We start from the raw sequence: 15,717 nt of genomic DNA on the forward strand, positions 1-15,717 counted from the left end.
AAACCTTGGGAGATGCTAAAAAAGAAAATCGCCCCCCATCCTTTAACTAACATTAAAATTGAAAATCACTTTAAATAATTAAACTTTGTAAATTCCAAAGCTAAAGCCATTTAGGGGCGTTATTTAGTCTAATTAATTACCTTCACTTTGTTTCTTTCCCTTTTTTTATAATTCAATTTTTTTTTTTTTTACAATTGTGTAAACTAGTATTGAGTCCCAGTCCTAGATCTGTAGTGTATTGACATAATGAGCTGATATCCTTTCATTGTGGACCTGTAAGGCGATACTATGGTGTGCTGTATTGTGCTTTTAGCCTGTTTTCCACAATTAATTAGCATTTACCAGTGAGAGTCATTTTGGCTCATTATTTATGTATTAATAGCCTGTGAATATTGCAGTCCTTTTTAGATTGTATTGGTCTAAATATGCATTCTGCAGTGAACCTATTGAGCTGTTCACATGTATAGACTATTGAAATACTGTACTTGTACACATCTGACTGTTGACATTTTGTACTTTTTTCTAAATCCAATATTTCACAATAAAAACTTGCCAAAACCTTTGTGTTAATTTTCTATTTCTAATCAACAGGTTATACCACACACTTAGTGGCTTAAAACAACAAAATTTGTTGTACAGTTCTTGGAGGTCAGAAGTCTACAAATTGGTCTCATTGGGCTAAAATCTAGGTATTGGCAGAGCTGGTTCCTTGAAGAGGTTCGGAGGGAGAATCTGTTCTCTTGCCTTTTCCCAACTTCTAGAGCAGCATTCTGTGAACTTATTGCCCCTTCTATCTTCAAAACCAAAAGTGTACATTGCTTTCTGCATCTTACGGCTTTTCTCCTCTTTCCTTATAAAAACTTGGGACAACGTTGGGTTCAGCCAGATCAGTATAATCTCTTCATCTCAAATTCTTAACGTGATCACATGTGAAGTTCCTATTGTCCTACAAGGTACCTTATTCACATCTCCCAAAATTTTTAGTATGGGCATCTTCAGGAACCATTACTAAGTCTACTGTAAACATTTCCTCCCCACCCCCTCAATATGAAGACCTAAAATAACACATGAAAGAAATGGTCAGGTATTGGGAATTGTTTTTCTTTCTTTTTTTTTTTTATTTTTCTTTTGGTGGTACTGGGGTTCTTGGAAACCCTTCTACCTCTGGGCTACACTCCCAGACCTATTTTTTATATTTTTATTTGGAAACGGTCTCTTAAGCCAGTGAGGCCGGCTTCAAACCTGCGCAATCCTCCTGTCTGTGCCTCCCAATTGAGTATCGGGAGTTGGAAATTGTTTTTCTAAGTCCACTTTACTATAATAGTTACTTTCCTGAGAGGGGCAAAAGGATACAAAGTTTTAATTAATTGAAGTATTATTTAAATAGCAATAAGGCAAATTAAAGCATCAAAGTTTGTGGAAACTTTGGAACATTAGTATTTTGGAATAAAAACTGAAGACTTGATTAACATAAGGACTGGTTCAAGAGGCAATATACATTAAAAATGTATAAAGGATTATGCAGTTAGCCTTTTACTAAGGCTAGTATAGCAGGGACATTCCAGTGATTGTGGGAAAGGTATAGTGTAAGTTCCTGGTTTCTCAGACACCAGTTATATCAGTTAACTGCAGGGCCTAAGCAGATATTGCTAGACCTCAACTCCAAGTGTAGGTATGGTATGGGGCACAAGAATTTCTATTTTAAGTTATTAATGTTGATGCTTTTAGAATAGGTCCCACTCTGAGAACCAGTGCTGTAAGTAAAGAAATGAAGTGTTAAAAAGATTGGTGTAGGGAATAATGAGTGGAAGATGTTTTAGGAAGAATTGTGATACAAACTTGGAAGTCATTTGGAGCCCTATTTTAAATATAGGGTAGAGGCAGCACTTGATTTTGGAATGGAACTATAGTAAGACCAGATAATTTTATATTTTAAGAAGACTTAAGAATTGTTTTCTCCAACTCCTCGATTTTACAGCCAAAAAAATAGGAAAGGGAAAATGGCTTAAATATTGACTTTGTCCTGCTGTTTCTCTAAAAAGAATTTGAAGTGGCTTAGCTTAAGTGTCTTCAAACAAGTTTGCTGCCTGGATGATAATTAGTTTTAAGGAGGTATGTATATAGTCTGTACATAGCTAAGGAGTTGAGAATCAGAAAAATCAATTGGATATGACACGCTTATACACAGAAAAATCCCACTTCTCAACAATGCCTCGACATAAGTAAGGTCCACAATTTGAGTTTTTAATTAGAAACTGGGAGATGGATCAAAAAAGCTTCGTGTTTTTCTCTTGTTGAATGCTGATATGGTTGATGGCGTTTGGAACATGTGTTGGTTACTACTTATCAAGAAAACTGACCTGAGAAATGTAATTAGAGAAAGCTGGAGAGTAGAGGCTGAATTTGGAGAAGATTAAGACTTAATACTAAATAAAGACCAACAATCCTACAGAAAACTTTTAAGAGAAATGAAGAGGCAAGTCATAGGAAAGATACAAATGAGTCATAACCATATGAAAAAATCCTCAGCCTCATTCCTAATAAAAATGAAAACAAAGTGGAGTTGTGATTTCTTTCCTGTAGAGCAAAGTCCCAAGTCTGACGACAATGTTGATAAGGTTATAGTGAAACAGACACATAACATTGCTGGTGGTCATAGCAAAATAGTCCTTATCAAGGTACATTTTGTTAACTGGAAGAATCACATATCCATTTATTCTTTGTTCTAGCAACCCAAATTCTTGGGATCTATCCCAAATATACATAAAAAAGTAATGTGACCAAAGCCACTGAAAAATTATTTTAATAGCAAAAATAATCAAATTATTAAGGGATTGGTTAAAAACTATGATATGGTCACATAGTGGATACTGTGGTGGTAAGAACAGCTCAATTTCTACAAAATACATTGCTAATTGAAGAGAAACTAGAAAAAAAGTGTTAGGTGTGTTACTGTTTGAGAAGTGTAGGAACACAAAGATATCTGCCTATATTTATTACAAATTGAAGGTTTACAATCATTTTTTTTTCAAACTTTACTCATAGAGTTAGGACGAAATAGGTTGGAGGGGACAAAGGTGGAAGTTGATTTCTTTGAATATATAACCATGTTTTGTTTATTTGACTTTAGAGTATTCAATAGTTATAAAATTGAAAATGCACCTAAATGTGCACCCAGCTGGTGCTTTATCACACAGATAATAACTATTCTAAGTGATATAAAATTCAGTAATCCATACTTCTCTAGTGGGGTATACCCTAAGGAAAAAAGAACTGAAAAAAAATCTTAAACTAGTGACAGTAATCTTAACTTTTGGTGACAGTATTTGATATTATTATTCTAAGTTTGTTGTATGGAATAAAATATAACAAGACAAATCAAGTAAATAATTATGTGATATTCTATTTGTTACATTTGGGCTTGGTTTCTTGAGAAAGAGATGTAAATAAAAGCTGTATAATCCTATTTTTAATTAGAATTATCAGTTCAAGCTCAAGATATTTTATCTACGAGTAATAGACATAATACCTAGACCTCTTATCATACCAAATGCAAGAAAGTTAGCCAGGATTATTTAAGTATGCTCTTAAAAGAACAGGTAAGCCAATTCCAATGTAGCACAATATAAGCACTAATACATTATCATTAAATAACCAGTCAGGGTGAAAAGTTCCAGCTACGTCATGTTAAAAATTCTTAAAAATTAAGCTTTTTTGATTCAAAGTCCAAAAGAGGTCCACACGTTGTGATTGATCAGTATTTCCTAAATACTTCTTACTCTAGGTTCTACCTTCCTTGCTTTCTTCCCCTTGCAACTTAAGTGAGAGGATAATTGTGCCTGTTCCATCCTTTTGGTGTCATTTAGCATGCTTTTCAGTCCTATTTCCTGTTAATTGGTAGATGCTTGATCAGATTAAGGTTTGTTTTGAGCATAAGTTCATAGGTAGGTAGTTGTGTGTTCTTCCATTGGAAAGCACTTGATGTGAGAATGTGTCTCTTCTGTGTTCTTTTAGTTGCTGTTGGTGGTCAATGCTTTATCTCCACTAGAAGCTACAAAATGGTGAGATTATAATTCCATCATTCCTTTTTCATTCATTAAGTGGAATTTGTTTTTTAAAGGAAAACACCTCATCTACTGCTTACCTACCTATAGTTTCTGTGGAAAGAAAGTATCAAATTCTGTTTATTTACCAGTTTTCAAAGTAATTAATTCACTTGCCATCTCTTGGTGGTGACCAGTTAGAGCTCTGTCTTTATTTAGTATAAATTTGAATTCATGTACATAAGTTCATCCAAAGTTTCTGTTTATATTGCTGTTCATTTCTGTATTATTGCTCATATTGTGCTATATTAAAATTGGCATGCTTTTTCTTTTCAATGAAACAAACTTAATTAAAAATGTTTTTAACATGACACAACTGCAAATTTGCACACTGGTTATTTTATTATATTAAGAAATTACTGTTAACTTTTACTTGTACTATATATATTACTATCTACACACACATACACAAATATATTGACAGTACTAAAAGGTAGAAAACCCTTACTACCTTAGTCTATTTTGGGATGCTATAACAAAAGATCTTAGATTGGGTAGCCTATAAATAGCATTTATATCTCACAGTTCCAGAGGCTAACAGTCCATGGTCAAGGCACTGGTCCTCCGCACCCTCCTCTGATGTGGAGAGGGTGTACATTCCTCATAGACAGTACCTCTCACTGTATTTTCACATGGTGGAGATGGAAGGCGACTCTTTTTTTAAAAATAAAAATACTATACTAATAAAAATACTCTTTTATTAGTGAATTATAGTCACATCATAATGTAGCTCATAGTGATACATTAACACAGCACTTGGAGTGCTTTCCTCCAGCTCCCTCCCCACTCCCTCCCTTTCCCCATAAAGGGCATTGAGATTGACATTGATAGTCTCATGTATGAACATATGTCAATGGAAGTAGTTCCTTCATTGAACCTCCCTCTCTTCCTACTCTTTTCTTCAACTACCTCCCTGGCTCCATTGAAGTTGCTTCTCCATTATCGGAAGTCCCTGTGGTATCCCAATTATTCCCTAGCTTCTGCATATGAGCAAAAACAAATGGCCCTTCACTTTATATGACTGGCTAATCTCACTTAACATAATGTTCTCCAGGCCCATCCATTTTCCTGCAAATACCATAATTTTATTATTCTTTATGGCTGAGTAGAATTCCATTGTGTGTATATCATATAATTTTGTGGTCCATTCATTGTTGATGGACACCTAGGTTGGTTCCATAATTTGGCTATTGTGAATTGTGCTGCTATAAAAACAAATATGCACATTACCATAAAATTCTGATTTCAGTCCCATTGTAAAGGTACCCAGGAGTAGTAAGCTGGATCATATGGTGCATCCACTCCCAATTTTCCGAGGAATCGTTACACTGATCTCTATAGCAGCTGTACTAATTCACAACACCACCAAAAGTATAGAAGAGTTCCAATCTCCCCACATTCTCAATAACATGTATTATTGTTTGACTTCTTGATGATTACATTCTGATTGGGATGAGATAGTATCTCATTGTAGTTTTGATTTCTAGCTCCCTGATTGCTAATGATGTTGAGCATATTTTCATGTATTTGTTGCCTATTCGTATCTCTTCTTATGTCAGGTGTCTTTTTAGTTCAATTGCCCTGTTCTTGATTGTTTTTTTTTTGTTGTTTTTGTTTTTTGTTTTAGTGTTGAGGTCCCCCCCCCCTACTGAATTTGGTCTTTAATATGATCAAGGTAAATTCTGAAAATACAAGGATTCTTTCAGCTTTTGTCAGTGCAACAGAAATTACTCCGAATTGTCAATCCCCCTTAATATTGTACCTAATAATTTATGTTATTTAATAATATACACATAGTGGTGATAACCTTTCTGTCATTCACAAGAACATGGAAAGACCTGGAGAACATTATTTTAAGTGAGATCAGCCAAGCACAGAAAGAGAAGGGACTTATGTTCTCTCTAAGATGACCAAACTAAGGAGTATTAGGGATACCAGAGGGACTCCAGACAATGGAGGAGAAACCTCAGCAAAGCTAGAATGGAAGGATAGGAGAGGAAGAAGGCTGAGGTTGATTAATGCAGGAGCTACTTCCGAATTTGTGTAAAAATATAAATATAGCATGGCTAATTGGACATTCATTGTTGGGAGGGGGAAGGGGAAGTGGGGGGAGGGTAGCAAGCATAGTGTTAAGATTTTTAAGTTCTTTATATATTCTAGATATTAGTCTTCTATCAGAGGAATAGCTAGAAAATATGTTCTGCAAAGGGTATCTCTTTAGACTCTTGATGGATTCCATTGAAGAGCAGAAACTTTTTAGTTTAATACCATCTCATTTATTCATGTTTTAATTTCCTGAGCGTTTCTACTTGTGCCTATATGTTGGAGGTTTGGGCCTATGCCCTCTTCTAATAGCTTAAATATCCAGATCTTTGATTCATCTTGAGTTGACTCTTATGCAGGGTGAGAGGTAGGGATTTAATTTTATTTTTCTACAAATGGATAACCAGTTTTCCAACATCACTGGTTAAAAAGACTGTCTTTTTTCCCCAATGTACATATTTGATACCTTTGTAAAAAAAAATCAATTATCTATAAGTGTGTGGATTTGTTTCTCTATCTTCTATTGGTCTATGTGTCTGTTTTTGTGCCAATAGCATGCTGTTTTTATTACTGTAGCTCTACAGTATAATTTAAAGTCTGGAATTATGATGCCGTATACATGGTTCTTATTGCTGAGAATTGCTTTGGCTATTCTGGGTGTTTTGTTTCTTCATATGAAATTTAGGACTAAAGCTGGGCGTGGTGAAACATGCTTGTAATCCTAGTACTTGGGAAACTTAGAAAGGAAGATTGCGCAGGTTCAAAGCCAGCCTCAGCTACTTAGTGAGACCGTGTTTCCAAATAAAATATAAAATAGGTCAGGGGTGTAGCCCCGAGGTAGAAGTCCCCTGGGTTCTAGCTCCTGTACCAAAAAATATAAAGTGGAATAAATAAATAAATAAATAAATAAATAAATATAAATTTAGTACTGAGTTTTTTCTAGGTCTGTGAAGAATAAAATTGGCATTTGATAGGGATTGCATTGACTCTATAGATCATTTTTAATAAAATAGACATTTTAAAAAATTTTTTATTGGTGCATTATATTCATACATCATATTGGGGTAAAAAAAAAACTTGTCTGTACATACATGTATACATCACCTATTTAACCCCTACCCAATTCCCACCCCATTCCCTCCCTAGTCCTCCTTCCCTTGCTTGGCTTAGTGGTTGACTTCAATATGTTTAAGTACATTGTGTATTTTAGAGAATTTCCTTCTTCCCCCCTCCCATCCCCTCATTTAGGTTGTCTTGTTTGCTGCTCTATAGGATTTCCTTTTTCATCTAGATTTCCTCCTATGACCCATTTCTCCTTAGCTTTCACATATTAGGGAAAGCATATGATTTCTTACTTTTTGTGACTGACTAATCTCACTTAGCATAATGTTCTCCAGTTCCATCCATTTTCCTGTAAATGATGTAATTTTGTTCTTTATGGCTGAGTAAAATTCCATTGTGTACATATTCTACAGTTTTGTAATTCATTCATCTGTTGATGGACATCTTGGCTGGTTCCATAGTTTGGCTATGGTGAATTGTGCAGCTATGAACATAGATACACATGCATTAGTTTGGTAGTTTGGTTTCGTTTCTTTTGGGTAGATACCCATAAGTGGTATTGCTGGATCAAATGGTAGATTTGTTCCCACTCTTCTGAGGATTCTCCATACTGTTTTCCAAAGTGGTTGCACTAATTTGCAATCCCACCAAAAATGTCTTAGAATAACCACTTCTCCACATCCTAGCCAGCATTTGTTTTTTGTGTTTTAAATGATTGCCATTCTAGTTAGAGTTAGGTGAAATCTCAGGATACTTTTGATTTGCATCTCTCTGATTGCCAGTGATGTTGAGCATTTTTTCATGCATTTATTGGCCATTTGAATTTCTTCTTTTGTGAAGTGTCTATTAAGTTTGCTTGCTCATTTTGTTATTGGATGCTTTGTTTTCTTAGTGTTGAGTTGCTTGAGTTCTCTGTATATTCTAGATATTAGTCTTCTGTCGGAGGTGTAGGTGGCAAAAATCTTCTCCCATTCTGTTGGCTCTTGGTTGAGGGTCTTGACAGTTTCCCGTGATGAACAGAAGCTCTTCAGTTTCATGTAATCCCATGTGTTGATTCACCTTTTAATTTGTTGTGGCTTTGGGGCCTTGTTGAGAAGGTGTTTATCTGTGCCTATGTGTTGCAGTGTTGGACCTATGCCCTCTTCAAGGAGCTTCAAGGTCTCTGGTTTGATTTCCAAGTGTTTGATCCACCTTGAATTGACTCTTGTGCAGAGGGAGAAAGTAGAATTAATTTCCAGTTTTCTGCATATGGTTAACTAGTTTTGCCAACACCATTTATTGAACAGGTTTCTTTTTTCCAGTGTTTGTTTTTGGCCTCTTTGTCAAAATTCAATTGGCTGGAAGTGTGTGGACTTGTTTCTGGGCCTTCTATTCTGCTCCATTGGTCTATATATCTGGTTTTGTGCCAGTACCATGCTGTTTTTGTTACAATGGCTTTGTAGTATAGTTTAAAGTCAGGTATTGTGATTCCTCCTGCATGGTTTTTGTTGCTGAAAACTATTTTGTCTATTCTGGGGTTTTTGTTATTCCAAATAAATTTAAACACTGATTTTTCTATGTCTGTGAAGAATGATCTTAGTAGTTTAATGGGCATTGCATTGAATCTGTAGATCACTTTTGGTAGGATGGCCATTTGAATGATATTTATTCTGCCTATCCATGAACATGGAAGATCTTTCCATCTTCTAAGATCTTCTTCAATTTCCTTTTTCAATGTTTTATAGTTTTCTTTGTAGAGATCTTTTACCTCCTTGGTTAAGTTTATTCCTAAGTATTTTATTTTTTTGTGGGAGATCCTGAGTGGAAGTGTTTTCTGAATTTCATTTTCAGTGGATTTATGGTTGGTGTACAGGAAAGCTTCTGATTTTTTAAGATTTATTTTGTATTCAGACACTTTGCTGAATTTGTTGATGAGTTCTATAAGCCTTTTGGTTGAGTTTGTTGGGTTTTCTAAATATAGTATCATGTCATCTGCAAGTAGTGAAAGTCTGAGTTCTTCTTTTCCTATTTGTAATCCTTTGATTTCCTTTTCTTGCCTTATTACTCTGGCTAGAGTCTCTAGTACTATATTGAAGAGAAGTGGTGATAATGGACCTCCTTGTCTTGTTCCTGTTTTTAGGGGGAATTCTTGAAGATTTTCCCCAATTAATATGATGTTGGCGGTGGGCTCATTGTAGATTACCTTTATGATGTTGAGATATGTTCCTTCTATTCCAATTCTCTGCAGTGTTTTTATCATAAATGGATGTTGGATTTTATCAAATGCTTTTTAGCATCTATTGAAATGATCATGTGATTTTTTTCTTTGATTCTGTTTATATGATGAATTACATGGATTGATTTTCGTATGTTGAACCAGCCTTGCATCCCTGGGATGTACCCTACCTGGTCATGGTGTATTATTTTCTTTATGTGGTTCTGATATTGTGGGGTTTTTGGTGTTCATTGCTCCATTGTTGTTTCTCTTTCCCATGATTTCGGTAGTTTGTGTCTTCTCTGGGTTCTTCCCCAGGTCACCATAACTTTACTTAGGTTGTTCTGGATCTCGAGGTTGTGGTAATCTCAGCCGCCGCTACTCCTTTACTGGGTTGTATTACAAAGTCTCAGTTCCAGGGAAATAATCGAGGCTGTGTGAGACTGTGGATGGTGCTGGGCCTGGTGTTTTCCCATGGAAAGCTGTGACTACGGTGTGGTATCTCTCCCACGTCTACTCCTTCACTGGGTTGGACTCCAAAATCTCATATCAGAGAGATTATTGCAGCTGTACAAGTCCCTGGGGGTGCAGTGCTGGGATTCGCCTTAAGGGGCCGCAATTTCACTTATGTTTGTTGTGCGTGCTGATCTGAAGCTGCCGTGGGCGTGGTGAACTCGCTGCCGCTGCTGGCAATATTACGCTGCTGCCATGCCCTTGGCCATGAGGCTGGCGTATTTCTTTTCTGGTTATGAACTCCCTTCTGAGTCTCTGGAGGGCGTGCTGAACTTGGCCACTGGGAGTTTTAGATGTTCTTTGTGCTGAAAAAACTGCTGAATTATACCCGGATGATCTGCAGCTCCTCACTTCAGCTCCTTGTTTACCTTTCCTCTCTGGAGCCTGGGAGCAGATCTGGAGCTGTGTTGGGCATGGTGTTGGGCTGGCTATATGTCTCTGCTGCTTTGCCCTCGGCTGTGAGACAGGCGTATTTCTTTTCTGGTTTTGAGCTCTGTTCTGAGTCCCTTTCTCCTCTGGAGTCTGGTGCTGCAAGGTAAGATGGCACCAGCACAGCTCTGCCACCGCAGTGTGAGGTAGTTTCTCTTTTGGTCTTCGGTTGTTCTTCTAGCCTTCTTTTTATCTGTCCCTTGCATTTACAGTTTTTATTTCTCTGCTGATGGTGTTTTCTGGCTATGAAAAGTGCGGATTATGTGGCAATAGATATCGAGTGTTAGTGGGACTTGTAAACACTGCTTTTTCTCGGTTGCCATCTTCCCAGAAGTCTAAAATAGACATTTTGATAATATTTATTCTGCCTATCCAAGAACAAGGAATATATTTTCATCTTCTAAAATATCCTTCAATTTTTTTATAGTGTTTTATAGTTTTCAATGTAGAGGTATTTTGGCTCCTTGTTTAGATTTATTCCTAGGTATTTTATTGTTTTTGAGGCTATTGTGAATGCAAATTTTTCTATATTTATTTTTCAGTGGATTCATGTTGCCATATAGAAAATCTATTGATTTTGTTCTTTAAGGCTGAGTATAATTGCATTGTGTATATATCCCATAGGTTCCATAGTTTGGAAATTATGATTTTTACAGCTATAAACATAGACTGTGGTAGTCTGGTTCAGTTCTTTGAGGGTAGATATTGATAGATATTGTTCTTTGGGGTAGATATTGGGGTAGAAGTGATATTGCTGGATCTTAAGGTAGGTTCATTCCCATTCTTCTGAGGACCTTCCACACTGTTTTCCAAAGTGGTTATACTAATTTGAAATCTCATCAACAATGGATCAAAGCTCCTATCTCAGTACATCCTCTTCTTGCTTTCCTAATTAGGGTTATGGTGAAATCTCTGAAAAGTTTTGATTCATATACAGAAGCTAAGGAGAAATTGGGACACAGCAGGGACTCTATAAAAAGGAGGGGGAACTTTTGTGCAGTAAAGGAGAAGACCTGAGAGAGACTGGAGGGGGAAGACTTGAAGAAGGAAACACCTCAATGGACACGATGTACATATACAAACTTATCAAAGCCAATCACTGTGTTGATCAGGGGAAGGTGGAGAGGGAGCGATAGAGGGATGGGAACTGAGGGAGGATTCAGTGACTGCTGTGTGCATGTATGCCTCTATCACCTTGAACTTCATCAAGATTATGACTACTATGCACCAATAAAAAACTAAACATGCACAAAAAAGTAAAAGCTACTGATTTTGAGCCAGGTGTGGTGGTGAATGCTTATAATCCCAGCATTTGGGAGGCTGAGACATTAGGATCGCGATTCACAGACAGCCTCAGCTACTTTTTGAGGTCCTTTGCAACTCAGTGAGACCGTTTCAAAAATAATTTTTAAAAAATAGGCCGGGCGTGGTGGCGCACGCTTGTAATCCCCGCGCTTGGGAGGCGTAGACAGGAGGATTGCGCAGGTTCGAAGCCAGCCTAGCTGGCATAAGAGACCCTGTTTCCAAATAAAAATATATATTAAAAAAAAATAGGTCTGGGAATGTATCCCGGAAGTAGAAGGGTTTCCAGGAACCCAATTAATATCCCCCCCCAAAAAAAATAGGGATAGGGGTGTAGCTTGGAGGTAGAATGCCCGTGGGTTGTTTCATCATAAGTACCACAAAATAAATAAATAAATAAATAAAATAGATTTTGTATCTCACTATTTTGCCGAATTTGTTAATCAGCTTTAGTAGTCATTTGGTTGAATTTTTGGGGTCTTCTAAATATAAGATCCTATCATCTACAAATAGAGATAATTTCAGTTCCTCTTTCTATTTGAATTCCTTTGATATCTTTCTCTTACCTTATTGCTCTGGCAAGAGTCTTAAAAACTAAAGGAGTGGTGATAGTGGGCATCTTTATTTCTGATTTTAAAGGAAATTCCTGCAGTTATCCATTCAATATGGTTTTGGCTTTGGGCTTATTGCCTTTATGGTGTTGAGGTAAATTTCTCCTATTTTATTTTTCTTCAGTGTTTTTAATATGCATGAGTTTTGGATTTTGTCAAATGCTTTTCCAGCATCTATTGAGATGCTTATGTGAGTTTTGTCTTTAGTTCTATTTATGTGGTGAATAACATGTATTGATTTGTGTATGTTGAACCAGCCTTGCATCTCTGGAATGAAACTGTCTTGATCATGGTATACAACTTTTTTTTAATATGGTTTTAAATGCATATCACTAGCATTTTGTTTAGAATTTTTCTATCTATGTTTATCAAAGATATTGGTCTGTCTGTAATTTTCATTTCTTAAGGGATCTTTTTTCAGTTTGGGTATTAATGTGATTCTGACCTCATAGAAAGAGTTTGGAAAGAGCCCATCTCTTTCGATTGAACTGAGTAACTTATGAATTATTTGATTTATTTGTTCTGAAAAGGTTTTGTAGAATTCAGCTAAGAATTTACCTTGACCTGGGCTTTCCTTTTATTGCTGGCTTTTTATTGCTATTTCTATTTCTTTGCTTGCTATTGATCAGTTTTCTTTTTCTATATCTTCTTGGTTCACTTTAGGTAGATTGTATGTGTCTAGAAACCCATCAATTTTTCCTATGTTTTCCAGTTTATTGGAGTATAAATGTTCAAAATAGTTTCTGATGATTCTCTGGATTTTCCCACTGTGGTGATGTTTCCTTTTTCATTTTTTTATTTTAATAATTTGAGTTGATTCTTTAATTTGGTAAGGTTGGCTAGGGGTTTGTCAATCTTGTTATCTCTTTTTAATAAGGCCTAAATTGGGGGTATAAATTTTCCTCAATATCTCTATAATCTGGATATAAGCTTAGCAATGTCAGAAACTACTATGTTCCAAGCTTGTAGCCAGGCTGGCTGAACTTTGATGGCCCAGAGATACCACCTCTGGTATGCTGGTTGCCAGCACATGGAGTCCTGGTGCTCACTGGGATTGCCAGGGACAAACTCTGCTGCTGAAGAGTGTTGTGTTCCCACCTTATAACTGCAGTCGTGTACTCCAGATGTCCCTTAGCCTCCCTGCTTTCAGGACCCAAGCCCTGGCAGGGAGGGATACTTTTTCTGAGCCTGGAGCTTGTGTGGCTCAGTTATTTAGCTCCAGGAATCACTGCTGCTCAAGGCAGCTGAGATAAAATGAGAACTAGTTGGCCATAGGCCAACTAGGGTCTTGGCCTTACAAGCCTTCCAGCATGGTTTGCTGAGTTATTGCACCATATAGACACCACTGCTGGTAGACCTGTGGTGATTGCTAGAGACCTTTTAGTGGTGGGTGAACTGTCCACTCTAGGTTCTTCCCACTTGAGTGTTCCTAGGGACTGTTTACTAATTCTCATTTTTGCTAGGTCTGACTATACCCTTGTTCCCACCTCTTCGAGGATGAGTTGCCAACTCACAGACCCTGCAGGCCTGTTCATTGCCACACAAGTCCCTGTAGCCAGGCAGGCTCCTGCTGGGATGGTTTGTAAACTTATGGTCTTGGCAAGGGCCACTTGAGTCCCAGCAGGAAGGAATGAGTTTAGCTGCAGTCCCTGGAGTTTGCTGGGTGGTTTGGCTTATTGGACTGTAAACTCACAGTGGTCTTGGTGAGGTGAGTTGTAGCCATCGGGGTCTCTGCAGGAAGGTCCTGTCATTTCTTGGCTTGAGTTTAGCTATAGCTGCAGGAGTTCATTGGGTGAACTTGAATTTGGCTGGGTGGTCTGGAGAATTGCTGTCTTGAGGTATTTAAGCATGAAGAGAAGAACACAATTACTTTGATGATGGTTTTCTGCAACTAGTGGCTCGACACAAAATTCTGCTTTTTCTTTTTTTTTTCTGTGGGTCTGGGGATAGAACCCAGGGGCATTCTACCTGTGAGCTACACCCCGGGCCCTATTTTTTATCATTTATTTTGAGACAGGGTTTCACTCAGTGGCTGAGGGCCTCACTAAGTAGCTGAGACTGTCTGCGAACCGCATTCCTCCATCTCAGCCTCCCAAATGCTGGGATTACAAGCATGTGCCACCACGCCTGGCTTAAATTCTGCTTTTTCTATGCTGGAGTTGGTCTCTGAGAGCTGCTGGGTTGGCAGCCACCAGCCCTGGCATGGGCTCACCACGATGGCACAGCCTCTGTTCTCCACTCACCAGACGAGATGCCCGAAGCTCTTTTCAGTGCCCTGCTCTCTGTGCTGCTTCCAGTTCCACCATGTTTTGATTGTCTTTCTTCAACTGATTTCTAACTGCTTTTCTTCTCTTGCTAATCATCAGTTTCTGATGAAGACAGAATTTGGTACTAGGAAAACAAGATTGCTGCTAGATCTAAGTCAGGCCATGTGGATTGTGACTCTTTGGAACTTGTTTGTAAGATGAAATTGAAAGGACCAGAATGTGGCTAGAAAAATGGATGGTAGGGACTGTGCTCAGGAGATTTTGGAGCACAAAGAGGACTTCATAGGGAGATGGAGTAGAGGTCATATGTGTTACACTTTGGCAAAGAACTTACCTGCATTTTTTCACGTCCTGAAACTTAGTGTGAGGCCGCCTTTAATGATGGACTAATTAATAAATAGGCAAAGAAAATCTCAAAGCAGCAAAATATCTGAGCTGCATTATGAATATTGACATCCACATTCAGTGAATTACATACTGAATTTTGGGAGCGACAATAAACCAGAGAGACTTTATAGATTTGTAATTTTCCCAGAAAGGCATGTATAAAACTGGGGCCCAGAGAGATGATGTCATAGAAGGAAGGAAGATGGCTGGAAGGAAAGAAGAAAGCGGTGGCTATGATGGAGGTGGCAGATGGAGTTGGAGCCAGGAGCAGTCCAGATGAAGTTGAGGTCAGGGGCGGCCCAGATAGTCTTGGAGCAAATAGCCACCTGGATGGAGCAGGCTCAGGGGTTGTGACTTAAAAGGCCCCGTGGCAATGATTAAGGAGGCGTGACTACTTTTTCTGTTGATGGCCCATCTGGGAGCCTATGTAATGGTGGCTTGGCTAGAAAAAGGGGGCCATGGATGCTTCCCCTCAGATTTCAAAGGAAGGCCTTGGAAGCCAGGCAATGTGTGACAGGATCAGAATCCCTTCAAGCAGACCCAAATGGGGCACTTTGTGAAGCTGTGAGGGTGAAGCCAAGGTTGCAAGAAAACCCTTCAGATTTAGAAATGCCAGAAGCATGGGATGACTGGGAGAAAAGGCTGCTGGTTGTGACCCATGGAACCAGGCTAGAAGAGACAGTAAACAGCCCATTGCAATCAGCCAGGTCACAGTGGCAGGGCTACCAAGGCCACTTGAAGATCACTTATCACTTGCGTGTGCCATGAAGTGAAGCTACAGGATCAGATGCTTCCCCTACCAGACT

Source organism: Muscardinus avellanarius (assembly GCF_963383645.1).
Source record: "Muscardinus avellanarius genome assembly, chromosome: 1".
NCBI lineage: Eukaryota > Metazoa > Chordata > Mammalia > Rodentia > Gliridae > Muscardinus > Muscardinus avellanarius.